Here is a 15,322-nt window from a genome sequence, read left to right on the forward strand (position 1 = left end):
TGCGAGTGCCAGGGCCCGGGTCCCTAGACCACCGCGGTCCCCATGTGTGGGAAGGCGTCCTTCGGGCCCTCACATCCGGGTGCGCCACGCTTTGCTTGGGGCCCCGGCAGACATCGGGGGAGCACTGGAAATCCCTGTGCTCCAGGCCATGCTCTGGGGCCTTTCCTAGCAAGGGGAGGCTCCCACGGGGGCCCGGATCTCCGTGGATTTGGGAAGGCCAGGGATGGGCAGCGGGTCCCTTGTGTCCTGCCCCTTGCCCGCGGACCCGAGCCCTGGGTGGGTCAGCCGCCCGCCTGGACAGCACCGGCCAGGGCTTCGGGCTGGAGAGTTCTTGGCGGCATGGCACGGGCCAGCGAGCACGCCGTTCCGACGGCCGGCCTCCCCCTCCCTCCTTAGGCCCCCATCCCCAAGCGAGGATCTGGCCCTGACCACCAAGTCTTGCATCGCCCAGCCCCGCCGCCAGGTCCCATGCCTCAGGAAGCCGGGGTATGGCGCTGTCCTGAGAGCAGCCTCGGTAAGCAGCTTCTGGGTGGTAGGGGACCTCCCGCGTCGCCTCGGGCGTGCTTGGGTCAATGATGAGAACTCATATGGTCTCGAAGAGCGATGAGGACCTAAAAATCACGCTCAATAGGATTACGCTGAGGCCCAAGGCAGGGGACCGTGCCGGGGTCAGCCTCCCCCAGAGCGTCGGGGCAGTGAGGGTGCGCTGCAGGTGGCCGCGGGAGGAGAACCACCTCTCGAGGCTCTCTGCTGTGGCCCCCGGACGTCGGTGCACCTGCGGGTGCCGACGGGGTGTTCTGGCGTTCCAGCTGGTCTACCGACCCAGGCCTCTTCCCCGGACAGCTGCCCGAGAGCCAGGGCTTAGCCACCCTTGTGTCCTTGTGTCTTTCAGCGGGCCTGGCTGGCAAGGTTCTTGGCGCGTCTCCCACCAGGAGAGGTGAGCGGAAGCCTCTGGGCTCCGAGGGAGGCCCCAGACCCCTTGGCCTGGCATCGGGAAGCGGGGACCCCAGCAGGGACTCCGCAGCTGGGCCTGGGCTGGGGATGCGGGTCCTCATTGTCCGGACGGCACCGAAGTCCCCGTGAGCGTATGCCCCTGAGCCATCCCAGGGGCAGGGATCGCGAAACGTGGGCCGGGGGGCTGACAAGGCCTGGAAAGCGCGGGCTGGCCGCCCAAGGCCCAGGTGCACCCGAGGCCTCCTGATCAATTGCGGCGTGTCCGGGGGGCCCAGAAAGGGAGTGGACGTGAGACCCGTGGTCTCGGAGGCCACTGTGCCCTTGAGCAACACCTTGTTGCTCAAGGCCCGGCCCATGGCAGGTTTCTGCGGGCTGCACTGGCCCGAGCTCCTGTCCCGTCCTGCAGACGACCAAGGCGTTTGGGGCCCCGGGAGGCCACTTCCGAAGAGCCCACGAGGATTCGTTGAGCTGGCCAGACGGCACGGTTCCACTGGGGCGGGGGGGCAGAAACTGCACGTCCCAGGCCACAGCAGCCGTTGGGGCTCAGCCTCTCACCTGAGACTCTCAAGCACCCGGGATAGGGTCGTGGTGAAGCGGCACTGCACGGGCCGAGTCAGGTCCCTCGTCCAGAGCGGCCAGCGGGCGGTGTGCCTTGCTGCCGTGGTGGAGAGTGACCTGGCTTTCCCCGCTCGGCCGTGGGGGAGCCCTGGGCCCCGGCAACCTTTGGCTTCCCGGGCAGGGGCTCAGGTCCTTGGCTCCCAGGTGGCTCCAGGAGAGGGTGGGCGGCGTCCTGGCCAAACCTCCCGGGCCGCCGCTCTTGGCTCGCCACTCCGGGAGACAGCGGGGACCCGGCCAAAGCCCTGTGGTCCATGCCATGGTCAGGGGCCGTTCTCCAGAAGGCTGGGCTCCCACAGGGACCACGGTCTCCATTGCTTTGGGATGCCCCGGAAAGGGCAGCCGGGCCCTTGGGCCCGGCTCCTTCCTGGCGGACACCTGCCATGCTTGGCTCCGAACTCTGCCGGGCCCCCAGTGGCCAGGACTCCGGGAAAGGGGGCCCTGGGCCGCACGGCAGGCGCTTCAGACCAGGACGTTTGGACAGCTGGTCTCTCCGTCTCTCCTTAGAAACCCATCCACAATCGAGAAGCTCGCCCAGATGAGCACGTCTTGCTTGGCCCCGCCCTGCCCAGAGGTCTCACGTCTCAGGACCCGGGGGCATGGACGCGGTGCGGAATGCAGCCCCGGTAAGCAGCTTCGGGGTGCCCCGAGGCCGCACGCATCGCCACCAGCTTGCTTGGGTCAGTGATGAGAACTCAAGTGGTCTCGAAGAGCGATGATGACCTAAAAATCATGCTCAATAGGATTACGCTGAGGCCCAAGACAGGCGTCTGTGCCGGGATCAGCCTCCCCCAGACCCTGGGGACCCTGGAGGTGCGCCGCAGTTGTGGGCGTGAGGCCATCGTACCCTCGGGGCTCCCCGTGCTGGCCCTGGCCTGTCTGTGCCCGTCAGGGGTCCGCTCGAGGTCGTGAGGCGTTCCGCCCGGCCTCCGGACCCAATCCACCTCGCAGGACAGCTCCCTCGGTGCCATTGCTTAGGAGACCGTTGCCCCTTGTGTCTTTCAGCGGGCCTCGGGGGCCGGAACTTGGTGCGGCGTGACCCAAGAGAGGTGAGTGGAAGACTCTGGGCCTGCAGGGAGATGCCAGGCGCCATGGGCATTGTCCGCGGAGCCCGGATCCCCGCACGGGCCCCGGCTCCAGCACTGTGCTAGGGATGGGGGCTGTGGTGGCCCACACAGCGTGGACCTGCCCATGCACAGCCGCCCTTCAGCAATCCCACGTGCAGGGAATGGGAAAGTTGGGCCAGGTCACTGGCAACGACTGGGGGCTGGGGGCATGCCGCCGTCGTCCCACATGGACCTGAGGCCTCCTTGTACGTCCAGCTGTGTCCTGTGCGCCCGAGAAGAGAGCGGACGTGAGTCCCTTGGTGTCAGGGCCCTCTGTCCCCTTCAGCGAGTGGTTGTCGCTCGAGTCACCCCAGCCGATGGTTCTGGAGAGGGCTGGAGAGGGCAGAGCTCATGAAGAATGCAGCAGACGCCCAAGTGTAAGCAGGGCACGGGAGGCTGCTGAAGTACAGCCCTCGAATGTTTCCTCGGATTTCCCGAGTCAGCAAGGTTTCCCTGGCCCAGGGGAAGAGTGGCGAGCCCCGGGCCACAGCAGGCCATGGGGCTGAGCCGGTCCTCTGAGGCCCCCAGAGGAAGCGCCGCCACAAGGGGAGAGTCAGGACCCTCCTGCAGGGCGGGCCGCGGTCTCCTGCCTTGCGCTGCTTGGTGGGAGACGGTGAGACGCGATTCCCTTTTTCGCCCTGGGCGATCAGGGCCTGGGGGCCACCGCTGGCTGCGAGTGCCAGGGCCCGGGTCCCTAGACCACCGCGGTCCCCATGTGTGGGAAGGCGTCCTTCGGGCCCTCACATCCGGGTGCGCCACGCTTTGCTTGGGGCCCCGGCAGACATCGGGGGAGCACTGGAAATCCCTGTGCTCCAGGCCATGCTCTGGGGCCTTTCCTAGCAAGGGGAGGCTCCCACGGGGGCCCGGATCTCCGTGGATTTGGGAAGGCCAGGGATGGGCAGCGGGTCCCTTGTGTCCTGCCCCTTGCCCGCGGACCCGAGCCCTGGGTGGGTCAGCCGCCCGCCTGGACAGCACCGGCCAGGGCTTCGGGCTGGAGAGTTCTTGGCGGCATGGCACGGGCCAGCGAGCACGCCGTTCCGACGGCCGGCCTCCCCCTCCCTCCTTAGGCCCCCATCCCCAAGCGAGGATCTGGCCCTGACCACCAAGTCTTGCATCGCCCAGCCCCGCCGCCAGGTCCCATGCCTCAGGAAGCCGGGGTATGGCGCTGTCCTGAGAGCAGCCTCGGTAAGCAGCTTCTGGGTGGTAGGGGACCTCCCGCGTCGCCTCGGGCGTGCTTGGGTCAATGATGAGAACTCATATGGTCTCGAAGAGCGATGAGGACCTAAAAATCACGCTCAATAGGATTACGCTGAGGCCCAAGGCAGGGGACCGTGCCGGGGTCAGCCTCCCCCAGAGCGTCGGGGCAGTGAGGGTGCGCTGCAGGTGGCCGCGGGAGGAGAACCACCTCTCGAGGCTCTCTGCTGTGGCCCCCGGACGTCGGTGCACCTGCGGGTGCCGACGGGGTGTTCTGGCGTTCCAGCTGGTCTACCGACCCAGGCCTCTTCCCCGGACAGCTGCCCGAGAGCCAGGGCTTAGCCACCCTTGTGTCCTTGTGTCTTTCAGCGGGCCTGGCTGGCAAGGTTCTTGGCGCGTCTCCCACCAGGAGAGGTGAGCGGAAGCCTCTGGGCTCCGAGGGAGGCCCCAGACCCCTTGGCCTGGCATCGGGAAGCGGGGACCCCAGCAGGGACTCCGCAGCTGGGCCTGGGCTGGGGATGCGGGTCCTCATTGTCCGGACGGCACCGAAGTCCCCGTGAGCGTATGCCCCTGAGCCATCCCAGGGGCAGGGATCGCGAAACGTGGGCCGGGGGGCTGACAAGGCCTGGAAAGCGCGGGCTGGCCGCCCAAGGCCCAGGTGCACCCGAGGCCTCCTGATCAATTGCGGCGTGTCCGGGGGGCCCAGAAAGGGAGTGGACGTGAGACCCGTGGTCTCGGAGGCCACTGTGCCCTTGAGCAACACCTTGTTGCTCAAGGCCCGGCCCATGGCAGGTTTCTGCGGGCTGCACTGGCCCGAGCTCCTGTCCCGTCCTGCAGACGACCAAGGCGTTTGGGGCCCCGGGAGGCCACTTCCGAAGAGCCCACGAGGATTCGTTGAGCTGGCCAGACGGCACGGTTCCACTGGGGCGGGGGGGCAGAAACTGCACGTCCCAGGCCACAGCAGCCGTTGGGGCTCAGCCTCTCACCTGAGACTCTCAAGCACCCGGGATAGGGTCGTGGTGAAGCGGCACTGCACGGGCCGAGTCAGGTCCCTCGTCCAGAGCGGCCAGCGGGCGGTGTGCCTTGCTGCCGTGGTGGAGAGTGACCTGGCTTTCCCCGCTCGGCCGTGGGGGAGCCCTGGGCCCCGGCAACCTTTGGCTTCCCGGGCAGGGGCTCAGGTCCTTGGCTCCCAGGTGGCTCCAGGAGAGGGTGGGCGGCGTCCTGGCCAAACCTCCCGGGCCGCCGCTCTTGGCTCGCCACTCCGGGAGACAGCGGGGACCCGGCCAAAGCCCTGTGGTCCATGCCATGGTCAGGGGCCGTTCTCCAGAAGGCTGGGCTCCCACAGGGACCACGGTCTCCATTGCTTTGGGATGCCCCGGAAAGGGCAGCCGGGCCCTTGGGCCCGGCTCCTTCCTGGCGGACACCTGCCATGCTTGGCTCCGAACTCTGCCGGGCCCCCAGTGGCCAGGACTCCGGGAAAGGGGGCCCTGGGCCGCACGGCAGGCGCTTCAGACCAGGACGTTTGGACAGCTGGTCTCTCCGTCTCTCCTTAGAAACCCATCCACAATCGAGAAGCTCGCCCAGATGAGCACGTCTTGCTTGGCCCCGCCCTGCCCAGAGGTCTCACGTCTCAGGACCCGGGGGCATGGACGCGGTGCGGAATGCAGCCCCGGTAAGCAGCTTCGGGGTGCCCCGAGGCCGCACGCATCGCCACCAGCTTGCTTGGGTCAGTGATGAGAACTCAAGTGGTCTCGAAGAGCGATGATGACCTAAAAATCATGCTCAATAGGATTACGCTGAGGCCCAAGACAGGCGTCTGTGCCGGGATCAGCCTCCCCCAGACCCTGGGGACCCTGGAGGTGCGCCGCAGTTGTGGGCGTGAGGCCATCGTACCCTCGGGGCTCCCCGTGCTGGCCCTGGCCTGTCTGTGCCCGTCAGGGGTCCGCTCGAGGTCGTGAGGCGTTCCGCCCGGCCTCCGGACCCAATCCACCTCGCAGGACAGCTCCCTCGGTGCCATTGCTTAGGAGACCGTTGCCCCTTGTGTCTTTCAGCGGGCCTCGGGGGCCGGAACTTGGTGCGGCGTGACCCAAGAGAGGTGAGTGGAAGACTCTGGGCCTGCAGGGAGATGCCAGGCGCCATGGGCATTGTCCGCGGAGCCCGGATCCCCGCACGGGCCCCGGCTCCAGCACTGTGCTAGGGATGGGGGCTGTGGTGGCCCACACAGCGTGGACCTGCCCATGCACAGCCGCCCTTCAGCAATCCCACGTGCAGGGAATGGGAAAGTTGGGCCAGGTCACTGGCAACGACTGGGGGCTGGGGGCATGCCGCCGTCGTCCCACATGGACCTGAGGCCTCCTTGTACGTCCAGCTGTGTCCTGTGCGCCCGAGAAGAGAGCGGACGTGAGTCCCTTGGTGTCAGGGCCCTCTGTCCCCTTCAGCGAGTGGTTGTCGCTCGAGTCACCCCAGCCGATGGTTCTGGAGAGGGCTGGAGAGGGCAGAGCTCATGAAGAATGCAGCAGACGCCCAAGTGTAAGCAGGGCACGGGAGGCTGCTGAAGTACAGCCCTCGAATGTTTCCTCGGATTTCCCGAGTCAGCAAGGTTTCCCTGGCCCAGGGGAAGAGTGGCGAGCCCCGGGCCACAGCAGGCCATGGGGCTGAGCCGGTCCTCTGAGGCCCCCAGAGGAAGCGCCGCCACAAGGGGAGAGTCAGGACCCTCCTGCAGGGCGGGCCGCGGTCTCCTGCCTTGCGCTGCTTGGTGGGAGACGGTGAGACGCGATTCCCTTTTTCGCCCTGGGCGATCAGGGCCTGGGGGCCACCGCTGGCTGCGAGTGCCAGGGCCCGGGTCCCTAGACCACCGCGGTCCCCATGTGTGGGAAGGCGTCCTTCGGGCCCTCACATCCGGGTGCGCCACGCTTTGCTTGGGGCCCCGGCAGACATCGGGGGAGCACTGGAAATCCCTGTGCTCCAGGCCATGCTCTGGGGCCTTTCCTAGCAAGGGGAGGCTCCCACGGGGGCCCGGATCTCCGTGGATTTGGGAAGGCCAGGGATGGGCAGCGGGTCCCTTGTGTCCTGCCCCTTGCCCGCGGACCCGAGCCCTGGGTGGGTCAGCCGCCCGCCTGGACAGCACCGGCCAGGGCTTCGGGCTGGAGAGTTCTTGGCGGCATGGCACGGGCCAGCGAGCACGCCGTTCCGACGGCCGGCCTCCCCCTCCCTCCTTAGGCCCCCATCCCCAAGCGAGGATCTGGCCCTGACCACCAAGTCTTGCATCGCCCAGCCCCGCCGCCAGGTCCCATGCCTCAGGAAGCCGGGGTATGGCGCTGTCCTGAGAGCAGCCTCGGTAAGCAGCTTCTGGGTGGTAGGGGACCTCCCGCGTCGCCTCGGGCGTGCTTGGGTCAATGATGAGAACTCATATGGTCTCGAAGAGCGATGAGGACCTAAAAATCACGCTCAATAGGATTACGCTGAGGCCCAAGGCAGGGGACCGTGCCGGGGTCAGCCTCCCCCAGAGCGTCGGGGCAGTGAGGGTGCGCTGCAGGTGGCCGCGGGAGGAGAACCACCTCTCGAGGCTCTCTGCTGTGGCCCCCGGACGTCGGTGCACCTGCGGGTGCCGACGGGGTGTTCTGGCGTTCCAGCTGGTCTACCGACCCAGGCCTCTTCCCCGGACAGCTGCCCGAGAGCCAGGGCTTAGCCACCCTTGTGTCCTTGTGTCTTTCAGCGGGCCTGGCTGGCAAGGTTCTTGGCGCGTCTCCCACCAGGAGAGGTGAGCGGAAGCCTCTGGGCTCCGAGGGAGGCCCCAGACCCCTTGGCCTGGCATCGGGAAGCGGGGACCCCAGCAGGGACTCCGCAGCTGGGCCTGGGCTGGGGATGCGGGTCCTCATTGTCCGGACGGCACCGAAGTCCCCGTGAGCGTGTGCCCCTGAGCCATCCCAGGGGCAGGGATCGCGAAACGTGGGCCGGGGGGCTGACAAGGCCTGGAAAGCGCGGGCTGGCCGCCCAAGGCCCAGGTGCACCCGAGGCCTCCTGATCAATTGCGGCGTGTCCGGGGGGCCCAGAAAGGGAGTGGACGTGAGACCCGTGGTCTCGGAGGCCACTGTGCCCTTGAGCAACACCTTGTTGCTCAAGGCCCGGCCCATGGCAGGTTTCTGCGGGCTGCACTGGCCCGAGCTCCTGTCCCGTCCTGCAGACGACCAAGGCGTTTGGGGCCCCGGGAGGCCACTTCCGAAGAGCCCACGAGGATTCGTTGAGCTGGCCAGACGGCACGGTTCCACTGGGGCGGGGGGGCAGAAACTGCACGTCCCAGGCCACAGCAGCCGTTGGGGCTCAGCCTCTCACCTGAGACTCTCAAGCACCCGGGATAGGGTCGTGGTGAAGCGGCACTGCACGGGCCGAGTCAGGTCCCTCGTCCAGAGCGGCCAGCGGGCGGTGTGCCTTGCTGCCGTGGTGGAGAGTGACCTGGCTTTCCCCGCTCGGCCGTGGGGGAGCCCTGGGCCCCGGCAACCTTTGGCTTCCCGGGCAGGGGCTCAGGTCCTTGGCTCCCAGGTGGCTCCAGGAGAGGGTGGGCGGCGTCCTGGCCAAACCTCCCGGGCCGCCGCTCTTGGCTCGCCACTCCGGGAGACAGCGGGGACCCGGCCAAAGCCCTGTGGTCCATGCCATGGTCAGGGGCCGTTCTCCAGAAGGCTGGGCTCCCACAGGGACCACGGTCTCCATTGCTTTGGGATGCCCCGGAAAGGGCAGCCGGGCCCTTGGGCCCGGCTCCTTCCTGGCGGACACCTGCCATGCTTGGCTCCGAACTCTGCCGGGCCCCCAGTGGCCAGGACTCCGGGAAAGGGGGCCCTGGGCCGCACGGCAGGCGCTTCAGACCAGGACGTTTGGACAGCTGGTCTCTCCGTCTCTCCTTAGAAACCCATCCACAATCGAGAAGCTCGCCCAGATGAGCACGTCTTGCTTGGCCCCGCCCTGCCCAGAGGTCTCACGTCTCAGGACCCGGGGGCATGGACGCGGTGCGGAATGCAGCCCCGGTAAGCAGCTTCGGGGTGCCCCGAGGCCGCACGCATCGCCACCAGCTTGCTTGGGTCAGTGATGAGAACTCAAGTGGTCTCGAAGAGCGATGATGACCTAAAAATCATGCTCAATAGGATTACGCTGAGGCCCAAGACAGGCGTCTGTGCCGGGATCAGCCTCCCCCAGACCCTGGGGACCCTGGAGGTGCGCCGCAGTTGTGGGCGTGAGGCCATCGTACCCTCGGGGCTCCCCGTGCTGGCCCTGGCCTGTCTGTGCCCGTCAGGGGTCCGCTCGAGGTCGTGAGGCGTTCCGCCCGGCCTCCGGACCCAATCCACCTCGCAGGACAGCTCCCTCGGTGCCATTGCTTAGGAGACCGTTGCCCCTTGTGTCTTTCAGCGGGCCTCGGGGGCCGGAACTTGGTGCGGCGTGACCCAAGAGAGGTGAGTGGAAGACTCTGGGCCTGCAGGGAGATGCCAGGCGCCATGGGCATTGTCCGCGGAGCCCGGATCCCCGCACGGGCCCCGGCTCCAGCACTGTGCTAGGGATGGGGGCTGTGGTGGCCCACACAGCGTGGACCTGCCCATGCACAGCCGCCCTTCAGCAATCCCACGTGCAGGGAATGGGAAAGTTGGGCCAGGTCACTGGCAACGACTGGGGGCTGGGGGCATGCCGCCGTCGTCCCACATGGACCTGAGGCCTCCTTGTACGTCCAGCTGTGTCCTGTGCGCCCGAGAAGAGAGCGGACGTGAGTCCCTTGGTGTCAGGGCCCTCTGTCCCCTTCAGCGAGTGGTTGTCGCTCGAGTCACCCCAGCCGATGGTTCTGGAGAGGGCTGGAGAGGGCAGAGCTCATGAAGAATGCAGCAGACGCCCAAGTGTAAGCAGGGCACGGGAGGCTGCTGAAGTACAGCCCTCGAATGTTTCCTCGGATTTCCCGAGTCAGCAAGGTTTCCCTGGCCCAGGGGAAGAGTGGCGAGCCCCGGGCCACAGCAGGCCATGGGGCTGAGCCGGTCCTCTGAGGCCCCCAGAGGAAGCGCCGCCACAAGGGGAGAGTCAGGACCCTCCTGCAGGGCGGGCCGCGGTCTCCTGCCTTGCGCTGCTTGGTGGGAGACGGTGAGACGCGATTCCCTTTTTCGCCCTGGGCGATCAGGGCCTGGGGGCCACCGCTGGCTGCGAGTGCCAGGGCCCGGGTCCCTAGACCACCGCGGTCCCCATGTGTGGGAAGGCGTCCTTCGGGCCCTCACATCCGGGTGCGCCACGCTTTGCTTGGGGCCCCGGCAGACATCGGGGGAGCACTGGAAATCCCTGTGCTCCAGGCCATGCTCTGGGGCCTTTCCTAGCAAGGGGAGGCTCCCACGGGGGCCCGGATCTCCGTGGATTTGGGAAGGCCAGGGATGGGCAGCGGGTCCCTTGTGTCCTGCCCCTTGCCCGCGGACCCGAGCCCTGGGTGGGTCAGCCGCCCGCCTGGACAGCACCGGCCAGGGCTTCGGGCTGGAGAGTTCTTGGCGGCATGGCACGGGCCAGCGAGCACGCCGTTCCGACGGCCGGCCTCCCCCTCCCTCCTTAGGCCCCCATCCCCAAGCGAGGATCTGGCCCTGACCACCAAGTCTTGCATCGCCCAGCCCCGCCGCCAGGTCCCATGCCTCAGGAAGCCGGGGTATGGCGCTGTCCTGAGAGCAGCCTCGGTAAGCAGCTTCTGGGTGGTAGGGGACCTCCCGCGTCGCCTCGGGCGTGCTTGGGTCAATGATGAGAACTCATATGGTCTCGAAGAGCGATGAGGACCTAAAAATCACGCTCAATAGGATTACGCTGAGGCCCAAGGCAGGGGACCGTGCCGGGGTCAGCCTCCCCCAGAGCGTCGGGGCAGTGAGGGTGCGCTGCAGGTGGCCGCGGGAGGAGAACCACCTCTCGAGGCTCTCTGCTGTGGCCCCCGGACGTCGGTGCACCTGCGGGTGCCGACGGGGTGTTCTGGCGTTCCAGCTGGTCTACCGACCCAGGCCTCTTCCCCGGACAGCTGCCCGAGAGCCAGGGCTTAGCCACCCTTGTGTCCTTGTGTCTTTCAGCGGGCCTGGCTGGCAAGGTTCTTGGCGCGTCTCCCACCAGGAGAGGTGAGCGGAAGCCTCTGGGCTCCGAGGGAGGCCCCAGACCCCTTGGCCTGGCATCGGGAAGCGGGGACCCCAGCAGGGACTCCGCAGCTGGGCCTGGGCTGGGGATGCGGGTCCTCATTGTCCGGACGGCACCGAAGTCCCCGTGAGCGTGTGCCCCTGAGCCATCCCAGGGGCAGGGATCGCGAAACGTGGGCCGGGGGGCTGACAAGGCCTGGAAAGCGCGGGCTGGCCGCCCAAGGCCCAGGTGCACCCGAGGCCTCCTGATCAATTGCGGCGTGTCCGGGGGGCCCAGAAAGGGAGTGGACGTGAGACCCGTGGTCTCGGAGGCCACTGTGCCCTTGAGCAACACCTTGTTGCTCAAGGCCCGGCCCATGGCAGGTTTCTGCGGGCTGCACTGGCCCGAGCTCCTGTCCCGTCCTGCAGACGACCAAGGCGTTTGGGGCCCCGGGAGGCCACTTCCGAAGAGCCCACGAGGATTCGTTGAGCTGGCCAGACGGCACGGTTCCACTGGGGCGGGGGGGCAGAAACTGCACGTCCCAGGCCACAGCAGCCGTTGGGGCTCAGCCTCTCACCTGAGACTCTCAAGCACCCGGGATAGGGTCGTGGTGAAGCGGCACTGCACGGGCCGAGTCAGGTCCCTCGTCCAGAGCGGCCAGCGGGCGGTGTGCCTTGCTGCCGTGGTGGAGAGTGACCTGGCTTTCCCCGCTCGGCCGTGGGGGAGCCCTGGGCCCCGGCAACCTTTGGCTTCCCGGGCAGGGGCTCAGGTCCTTGGCTCCCAGGTGGCTCCAGGAGAGGGTGGGCGGCGTCCTGGCCAAACCTCCCGGGCCGCCGCTCTTGGCTCGCCACTCCGGGAGACAGCGGGGACCCGGCCAAAGCCCTGTGGTCCATGCCATGGTCAGGGGCCGTTCTCCAGAAGGCTGGGCTCCCACAGGGACCACGGTCTCCATTGCTTTGGGATGCCCCGGAAAGGGCAGCCGGGCCCTTGGGCCCGGCTCCTTCCTGGCGGACACCTGCCATGCTTGGCTCCGAACTCTGCCGGGCCCCCAGTGGCCAGGACTCCGGGAAAGGGGGCCCTGGGCCGCACGGCAGGCGCTTCAGACCAGGACGTTTGGACAGCTGGTCTCTCCGTCTCTCCTTAGAAACCCATCCACAATCGAGAAGCTCGCCCAGATGAGCACGTCTTGCTTGGCCCCGCCCTGCCCAGAGGTCTCACGTCTCAGGACCCGGGGGCATGGACGCGGTGCGGAATGCAGCCCCGGTAAGCAGCTTCGGGGTGCCCCGAGGCCGCACGCATCGCCACCAGCTTGCTTGGGTCAGTGATGAGAACTCAAGTGGTCTCGAAGAGCGATGATGACCTAAAAGTCATGCTCAATAGGATTACGCTGAGGCCCAAGACAGGCGTCTGTGCCGGGATCAGCCTCCCCCAGACCCTGGGGACCCTGGAGGTGCGCCGCAGTTGTGGGCGTGAGGCCATCGTACCCTCGGGGCTCCCCGTGCTGGCCCTGGCCTGTCTGTGCCCGTCAGGGGTCCGCTCGAGGTCGTGAGGCGTTCCGCCCGGCCTCCGGACCCAATCCACCTCGCAGGACAGCTCCCTCGGTGCCATTGCTTAGGAGACCGTTGCCCCTTGTGTCTTTCAGCGGGCCTCGGGGGCCGGAACTTGGTGCGGCGTGACCCAAGAGAGGTGAGTGGAAGACTCTGGGCCTGCAGGGAGATGCCAGGCGCCATGGGCATTGTCCGCGGAGCCCGGATCCCCGCACGGGCCCCGGCTCCAGCACTGTGCTAGGGATGGGGGCTGTGGTGGCCCACACAGCGTGGACCTGCCCATGCACAGCCGCCCTTCAGCAATCCCACGTGCAGGGAATGGGAAAGTTGGGCCAGGTCACTGGCAACGACTGGGGGCTGGGGGCATGCCGCCGTCGTCCCACATGGACCTGAGGCCTCCTTGTACGTCCAGCTGTGTCCTGTGCGCCCGAGAAGAGAGCGGACGTGAGTCCCTTGGTGTCAGGGCCCTCTGTCCCCTTCAGCGAGTGGTTGTCGCTCGAGTCACCCCAGCCGATGGTTCTGGAGAGGGCTGGAGAGGGCAGAGCTCATGAAGAATGCAGCAGACGCCCAAGTGTAAGCAGGGCACGGGAGGCTGCTGAAGTACAGCCCTCGAATGTTTCCTCGGATTTCCCGAGTCAGCAAGGTTTCCCTGGCCCAGGGGAAGAGTGGCGAGCCCCGGGCCACAGCAGGCCATGGGGCTGAGCCGGTCCTCTGAGGCCCCCAGAGGAAGCGCCGCCACAAGGGGAGAGTCAGGACCCTCCTGCAGGGCGGGCCGCGGTCTCCTGCCTTGCGCTGCTTGGTGGGAGACGGTGAGACGCGATTCCCTTTTTCGCCCTGGGCGATCAGGGCCTGGGGGCCACCGCTGGCTGCGAGTGCCAGGGCCCGGGTCCCTAGACCACCGCGGTCCCCATGTGTGGGAAGGCGTCCTTCGGGCCCTCACATCCGGGTGCGCCACGCTTTGCTTGGGGCCCCGGCAGACATCGGGGGAGCACTGGAAATCCCTGTGCTCCAGGCCATGCTCTGGGGCCTTTCCTAGCAAGGGGAGGCTCCCACGGGGGCCCGGATCTCCGTGGATTTGGGAAGGCCAGGGATGGGCAGCGGGTCCCTTGTGTCCTGCCCCTTGCCCGCGGACCCGAGCCCTGGGTGGGTCAGCCGCCCGCCTGGACAGCACCGGCCAGGGCTTCGGGCTGGAGAGTTCTTGGCGGCATGGCACGGGCCAGCGAGCACGCCGTTCCGACGGCCGGCCTCCCCCTCCCTCCTTAGGCCCCCATCCCCAAGCGAGGATCTGGCCCTGACCACCAAGTCTTGCATCGCCCAGCCCCGCCGCCAGGTCCCATGCCTCAGGAAGCCGGGGTATGGCGCTGTCCTGAGAGCAGCCTCGGTAAGCAGCTTCTGGGTGGTAGGGGACCTCCCGCGTCGCCTCGGGCGTGCTTGGGTCAATGATGAGAACTCATATGGTCTCGAAGAGCGATGAGGACCTAAAAATCACGCTCAATAGGATTACGCTGAGGCCCAAGGCAGGGGACCGTGCCGGGGTCAGCCTCCCCCAGAGCGTCGGGGCAGTGAGGGTGCGCTGCAGGTGGCCGCGGGAGGAGAACCACCTCTCGAGGCTCTCTGCTGTGGCCCCCGGACGTCGGTGCACCTGCGGGTGCCGACGGGGTGTTCTGGCGTTCCAGCTGGTCTACCGACCCAGGCCTCTTCCCCGGACAGCTGCCCGAGAGCCAGGGCTTAGCCACCCTTGTGTCCTTGTGTCTTTCAGCGGGCCTGGCTGGCAAGGTTCTTGGCGCGTCTCCCACCAGGAGAGGTGAGCGGAAGCCTCTGGGCTCCGAGGGAGGCCCCAGACCCCTTGGCCTGGCATCGGGAAGCGGGGACCCCAGCAGGGACTCCGCAGCTGGGCCTGGGCTGGGGATGCGGGTCCTCATTGTCCGGACGGCACCGAAGTCCCCGTGAGCGTGTGCCCCTGAGCCATCCCAGGGGCAGGGATCGCGAAACGTGGGCCGGGGGGCTGACAAGGCCTGGAAAGCGCGGGCTGGCCGCCCAAGGCCCAGGTGCACCCGAGGCCTCCTGATCAATTGCGGCGTGTCCGGGGGGCCCAGAAAGGGAGTGGACGTGAGACCCGTGGTCTCGGAGGCCACTGTGCCCTTGAGCAACACCTTGTTGCTCAAGGCCCGGCCCATGGCAGGTTTCTGCGGGCTGCACTGGCCCGAGCTCCTGTCCCGTCCTGCAGACGACCAAGGCGTTTGGGGCCCCGGGAGGCCACTTCCGAAGAGCCCACGAGGATTCGTTGAGCTGGCCAGACGGCACGGTTCCACTGGGGCGGGGGGGCAGAAACTGCACGTCCCAGGCCACAGCAGCCGTTGGGGCTCAGCCTCTCACCTGAGACTCTCAAGCACCCGGGATAGGGTCGTGGTGAAGCGGCACTGCACGGGCCGAGTCAGGTCCCTCGTCCAGAGCGGCCAGCGGGCGGTGTGCCTTGCTGCCGTGGTGGAGAGTGACCTGGCTTTCCCCGCTCGGCCGTGGGGGAGCCCTGGGCCCCGGCAACCTTTGGCTTCCCGGGCAGGGGCTCAGGTCCTTGGCTCCCAGGTGGCTCCAGGAGAGGGTGGGCGGCGTCCTGGCCAAACCTCCCGGGCCGCCGCTCTTGGCTCGCCACTCCGGGAGACAGCGGGGACCCGGCCAAAGCCCTGTGGTCCATGCCATGGTCAGGGGCCGTTCTCCAGAAGGCTGGGCTCCCACAGGGACCACGGTCTCCATTGCTTTGGGATGCCCCGGAAAGGGCAGCCGGGCCCTTGGGCCCGGCTCCTTCCT

At 67.7% G+C, this 15,322-nt stretch overlaps 9 non-coding genes across 9 annotated transcripts; all 9 read left to right on the forward strand.

The window, feature by feature from the left end:
- The first annotated feature begins 566 nt into the window (after positions 1–566).
- Positions 567–647, forward strand: LOC123945525. The gene has a single exon (XR_006819347.1). It is a non-coding gene; the product is annotated as a small nucleolar RNA SNORD115 (small nucleolar RNA).
- Positions 648–2,247: 1,600 nt separating this feature from the next.
- LOC123944958 lies at positions 2,248–2,328 on the forward strand. Its single transcript, XR_006818883.1, has one exon. It is a non-coding gene; the product is annotated as a small nucleolar RNA SNORD115 (small nucleolar RNA).
- Positions 2,329–3,912: 1,584 nt separating this feature from the next.
- LOC123945526 lies at positions 3,913–3,993 on the forward strand. The gene has a single exon (XR_006819348.1). It is a non-coding gene; the product is annotated as a small nucleolar RNA SNORD115 (small nucleolar RNA).
- Positions 3,994–5,593: 1,600 nt separating this feature from the next.
- On the forward strand, positions 5,594–5,674 carry LOC123944959. Its single transcript, XR_006818884.1, has one exon. It is a non-coding gene; the product is annotated as a small nucleolar RNA SNORD115 (small nucleolar RNA).
- Positions 5,675–7,258: 1,584 nt separating this feature from the next.
- LOC123945527 lies at positions 7,259–7,339 on the forward strand. The gene has a single exon (XR_006819349.1). It is a non-coding gene; the product is annotated as a small nucleolar RNA SNORD115 (small nucleolar RNA).
- A 1,600-nt stretch (positions 7,340–8,939) lies between these two features.
- On the forward strand, positions 8,940–9,020 carry LOC123944960. Its single transcript, XR_006818885.1, has one exon. It is a non-coding gene; the product is annotated as a small nucleolar RNA SNORD115 (small nucleolar RNA).
- A 1,584-nt stretch (positions 9,021–10,604) lies between these two features.
- Positions 10,605–10,685, forward strand: LOC123945528. The gene has a single exon (XR_006819350.1). It is a non-coding gene; the product is annotated as a small nucleolar RNA SNORD115 (small nucleolar RNA).
- Positions 10,686–12,285: 1,600 nt separating this feature from the next.
- On the forward strand, positions 12,286–12,366 carry LOC123945064. Its single transcript, XR_006818985.1, has one exon. It is a non-coding gene; the product is annotated as a small nucleolar RNA SNORD115 (small nucleolar RNA).
- A 1,584-nt stretch (positions 12,367–13,950) lies between these two features.
- On the forward strand, positions 13,951–14,031 carry LOC123945529. Its single transcript, XR_006819351.1, has one exon. It is a non-coding gene; the product is annotated as a small nucleolar RNA SNORD115 (small nucleolar RNA).
- The last annotated feature ends 1,291 nt before the right edge of the window (positions 14,032–15,322 follow it).

This window comes from Meles meles, chromosome 6 (genome assembly GCF_922984935.1).
Source record: "Meles meles chromosome 6, mMelMel3.1 paternal haplotype, whole genome shotgun sequence".
NCBI classification, from domain to species: domain Eukaryota; kingdom Metazoa; phylum Chordata; class Mammalia; order Carnivora; family Mustelidae; genus Meles; species Meles meles.